Source organism: Dendrobates tinctorius, unplaced genomic scaffold, assembly GCF_039654945.1.
Source record: "Dendrobates tinctorius isolate UK_male_01 unplaced genomic scaffold, ASM3965494v1 ptg000119l, whole genome shotgun sequence".
NCBI lineage: Eukaryota > Metazoa > Chordata > Amphibia > Anura > Dendrobatidae > Dendrobates > Dendrobates tinctorius.
The window spans coordinates 2,158,096-2,163,623 of NW_027361787.1; the positions used below are offsets into that span (position 1 = coordinate 2,158,096).

The 5,528-nt window shown below is 46.1% G+C and overlaps 1 pseudogene; it reads right to left on the minus strand.

Annotated features, from left to right (window-relative positions):
• Positions 1-387: 387 nt before the first annotated feature.
• Positions 388-2,975, minus strand: LOC141101547 (uncharacterized; annotated as a pseudogene).
• Between the last annotated feature and the right edge of the window lie 2,553 nt (positions 2,976-5,528).

The following is a 5,528-nucleotide window of genomic DNA, read 5'->3' on the forward strand; positions in this document are numbered from 1 at the left end:
GCGTCAAGCAGCGTTGGAACGGGGACAGGTGAATGTAGCATATACTTACTCCCTTGTGGCGCGGTCTCTGCAGCCCCGTTCTCCCATGACTGCCTTCAGCAGTCACGTGGTACCGCTCATTAAAGTCATGAATATGTGCATATTCATGACTTTAATGAGCGGTACCACGTGACCGCTGATGGAAGGCGCCTGAGAGCGTGGGACAAGCAGGGGGGCTGCAGAGACACGCCAGGGGGGTCAGTATGATCTGACACCACCCGCTCCCCCTTCTCCGCTGACCCCCTGGCGTATATGACTCATGTATAAGCCGAAAGGGGGACTTTCAGCCCCAAAAAATGGGCTGAAAATCTCGGCTTATACGCAAATATATACAGTAACAGCAGTTACAATACCAAACTAGACAACCAAACAAGAGACAACCCATTTAAGAAGATTCAATTTTCGCTAAAACTATTCCAACACTAAGAACATAAAAAAGGCTTCTCCCCTAAGTGACACCTCTGATGTTTATTAACAGTTGATTTCCAAGTAAAATATTTCCCACATTAAGAAAAGGAAAAAGGCTTCTCCTCTGTATGACTGCTCTGATGTCTAACAAGAAGCGCTTTCCGGTTAAAATATTTCCCACATTCTGAATATGGAAAAGGTTTCTCCCCCATGCGAGTTCTTTGGTGCCTAACTAATTCTGATTTGTTGACAAAATATTTCCCACATTCTCAACAGGAAAAAGGCTTCTCCCCTGTGTGAATTCTCTGGTGATTAACCAATTGTGATTTCCGGTTAAAACATTTCCCACATTCTGAACAGGAAAAAGGCTTCTCTCCTGTGTGAGTTCTATGGTGACTAATAAGATGCTCTTTCTTGTTAAAACATTTCCCACACTCTGAACAGGAAAAAGGCTTCTCCCCCGTGTGAGTTCTATGATGGTTAACCAATTGTGATTTCTGGTTAAAATATTTCCCACATTCTGAACAGGAAAAAGGCTTCTCTCCTGTGTGGATTCTCTGGTGCTTAACACAATCTGATTTATTGTTAAAACATTTCCCACATTCTGAACAGGAAAAAGGCTTCTCCCCTGTGTGAGTTCTCTGGTGACAAATAAGATGCTCTTTCTTGTTAAAACATTTCTCACATTCTGTACAGGAAAAAGGCTTCTCCCCCGTGTGAGTTCTATGATGATTAACCAATTGTGATTTTTGGTTAAAACATTTCCCACATTCTGAACAGGAAAAAGGCTTTTCCCCTGTGTGAGCTCCATGGTGATTAACCAATTGTGATTTCTGGTTAAAACATTTCCCACATTCTGAACAGGAAAAAGGCTTCTCTCCTGTGTGGATTCTCTGGTGCTTAACACAATCTGATTTATTGTTAAACCATTTCCCACATTCTGAACAGGAAAAAGGCTTCTCCCCTGTGTGGATTCTCTGGTGCTTAACACAATCTGATTTATTGTTAAAACATTTTCCACATTCTGAACAGGAAAAAGGCTTCTCCCCTGTGTGAGTTCTCTGGTGACAAATAAGATGCTCTTTCTTGTTAAAACATTTCCCACATTCTGTACAGGAAAAAGGCTTCTCCCCCGTGTGAGTTCTATGATGATTAACCAATTGTGATTTTTGGTTAAAACATTTCCCACATTCTGAACATGAAAAAGGCTTCTCCCCTGTGTGAGTTCCATGGTGATTAACCAATTGTGATTTTCGGTTAAAACATTTCCCACATTCTGAACAGGAAAAAGGCTTTTCCCCTGTGTGAGTTCCATAGTGATTAACCAATTGTGATTTCTGGTTAAAACATTTCCCACATTCTGAACAGGAAAAAGGCTTCTCCCCTGTGTGGATTCTCTGGTGCTTAACACAATCTGATTTATTGTTAAAACATTTCCCACATTCTGAACAGGAAAAAGGCTTCTCCCCTGTGTGAGTTCTCTGGTGACTAATAAGATGCTCTTTCTTGTTAAAACATTTCCCACATTCTGAACAGGAAAAAGGCTTTTCCCCTGTGTGAGTTTTTTGATGCCTAACCAATTCTGATTTATTGATAAAACATTTCCCACATTCTGAACAGGAAAAAGGCTTCTCCCCTGTGTGAGTTCTCTTGTGACTAATAAGATTCTCTTTCTTGTTAAAACATTTCCCACATTCTGAACAGGAAAAAGGCTTCTCCCCTGTGTGAGTTTTTTGGTGCCTAACCAATTCTGATTTATTGATAAAACATTTCCCACATTCTGAACAGGAAAAAGGCTTCTCCCCTGTGTGAGTTCTTTGGTGCCTAACCAATTCTGATTTATTGATAAAACATTTCCCACATTCTGAACAGGAAAAAGGCTTCTCCCCCGTGTGACTGCTCTGATGTCTAACAAGAATCGCTTTCTGGCTAAAACATTTCCCACATTCTGAACAGGAAAAAGGCTTCTCCCCTGTGTGAGTTCTTTGGTGCCTAACCAATTCTGATTTATTGATAAAACATTTCCCACATTCTGAACAGGAAAAAGGCTTCTCCCCTGTGTGAGTTCTATGGTGATTAACCAATTGTGATTTCCATTTAAAGCATTTCCCACATTCTGAACAAGAAAAAGGCTTCTCCCCTGTGTGAGTTCTATGGTGAGTAACAAGCAGTGATTTGTGTGCAAAACATTTCCCACATTCTGAACAGGAAAAACGCTTCTTTGTTTTAGGAGCAGTTTGTTTTTCAATGCCTCTTTTGTGACTTTGATTTTCCTTAGTAGTCAGTAATGATTCAGAAGATGGGACCTGTTTCATAGGATCAGATGACAGATCTTTGCTGTGAATGGATGATGATATATCTGGAGTAACAGCAATCACTTCAGTTGTATCTTGTAGGATCTCAAGATCATCAGATTTAAAAATTGAAGATGTCAGCTGTCCCTCTGATCTCCTGGTACAGTCATCTGCTAAGATAAAAAAAACAATTTTTTTTAATAAAATATCCTTGAGTTTTATGCTTTTGAACATTTCTACTTAAACTGTCCATAAAAATGGCATCTCCTATTCGGTGTGCTGGGGAGTTCTGTAACGCGGCTCCCCCTTTTCAGCGACGCGATCGGCATACACTGTCTGATCCTTAATGGATCGGCTTGGGGATGACCAAAGTCTATGGGGTTGGTACAAGTTCCGTTTGTCGACTTAGTCCATCGGCATTACCATTTTGTTTGCCGGGTCTGTAGTGGATGGTGAAGTCTAGAGATTGTAGGGCTAAACTCCACCGCAACAATCTGGCGTTGTCTCCAGAGACCCGACTAAGCCACACTAGGGGTCCGTTAGGAGGGAAAACTGTCGTCCATACAAATATGGTTGTAACTTCTTGAGTGCCCATACTACTGTTAGGCACTCCTTCTCGATGGCCGCATAGCTTACTTCGTGGGGCAACAGTCTCCGCCTCAGGTAAGCTACCGGGTGGTCTTGACCGTCCGGCCTGACTTGGCTCAGCACTGCCCCCAATCCAAACATAGAAGCGTCTGTGTGAACAAGGAAACGTTTAGTTGGATCGGGTGTGGCCAATACCGGGGTATTTGTGAGGGCGTCCTTTAGCTGGCGGAAGGCTTCCTCACACTCGGGGGTCCAGGTTACCTGGCGGGGGAGGTTCTTATGGGTCAGATCAGTGAGGGGCTTGGCTACGCTGCTGCAATTGGGGACAAATTTCCTATAATACCCGGCGGTCCCTAGAAACACCATGACATAGGTTTTAGTGCGTGGGGTGGGCCATTTGGCTATGGCCTCAATCTTGGCTGGTTCTGGTCGCTGTTTCCCACTTCCCACCCAATGTCCTAAATACTGAACCTCTGCTTTACCCACGTGATACCGGCCTTGTGGATCCTGTCCAATACTGTCTCTAGGAGATTTAGATTCTCATCCCATGTCACTCTGTAGATGGCGATGTCATCCAGGTAGGCACAAGCATAGTCCTGGAGACCATCCAGAAGCCGGTCAGCCAGCCTCTGGAAGGTTGCGTGGCATTCTTCATCCCGAATGGCATAACTCGAAACTAGAATAAGCCGAACGGGGTGACAAATGCAGACTTGGGAATAGCGTCAGGACTTAGGGGGATCTGCCAATAGCCTTTGCATAGATCGATGGTGGTCAAACACTTTGCCCCGCCAGCCGGTCTAACAACTCATCCACACACGGCATGGGATACGCATCAGTCACCGTTTTCTCATTTAGCTTGCGATAGTCTACACAAAACCGGGTAGTCCCATCCTTCTTGGGCACTAACACTACGGCGGATGCCCAGGGACTGACTCTTCAATGACCCCTAAACGCAACATCTCTTGTATCTCGTTGCATCCCTTCTCGTACAGACTCAGGGACGCGGAAGGGGGGTTGTCTCAGGGGGGTCTGATCCTGGGTCTCAACCTTGTGTTGTGCCAGGCGGGTGTACCCCAGTCTCTCTGAAAACATCTTCTGTCGCTGCCTCAACAACGTCTCCACCTGCTGTCTCTCCCGGGACCCTAGGTTTTCTCCCATGTATACTTGGTCCCATGTTTTAGACCGAGTCCTCTCCCCTAAGACATCAGGCAAGGGGGAGTCCTGCTAAATCCTCTGCCTCGGGTGCACAGATGGCCACTACCTCTTCAGGGCGCTCCCGGTAGGGCTTCAACATATTCACGTGGAACATGCGGATAACCCTGGGGTCGTCTCAATCGGCGACATTGTAGGTGGTGTCGGCTATTTTCCCCACTACCTGGTAGGGCCCCTGCCATGCAGCTTTGAACTTGTTCTGCCTAGATGGTTCTAATACCAGGACCTTCTGTCCTATCTCAAAGATGCATTCTCTGGCCCTCCAATCGTACCATACGCGCTGGCGCCGTTGGGCCGCCTGCATGTTCCCACGTACAGCCTGAGTCAGCTCCTGTAGGCGGTCCCGGAATTCCAACACATAGGGCACAATAGGTATCCCTTCTACGGTTCCCTCCCCTTCCCAGTGTTCTCGCACTAAGTCTAGGGGTCCCCTTACCCACCTGCTGTATAACAGTTCGAACGGGGAGAACCCTGTGGATTCTTGGGGCACCTCCCGATAGGCAAACAGGAGGTGTGGCAAGAATTTCTCCCAGTTTCTGTAGGTCCTGGTAAAAGTCCCAATGAGTTGTTTTAATGTTCCGTTAAAACGTTCACACAACCCATTGGTTTGCGGGTGGTACGGGGCGCTTCTAATGGACTTTACGCCGCACAGCTTCCACAGTTGGTTGGTCACCTCTGCTGTAACTGGGTACCCTGGTCGTAGATAACTTCCCGGGGAAATCCAACCTGTGAGAAAACCTGGAGCATGGCAGCTGCCACTGTCTCTGCCAGTATGTTAGGTAATGCAACCGCCTCTGGATACCATGTGGCATAACCTACCACTGTCAATATATACTTTTTCCCTGATGGACTGGGTTTGGCTAACGGCCCTATCAGATCGACCGCTACTCAGCTAAATGGCTCCTCCACAATGGGGAGGGAGTGTAGTTTGGCTTTGCAGTGATCTCCCCTCTTGCCAATGCGCTGGCAACTGTCACAGGTCTGGCA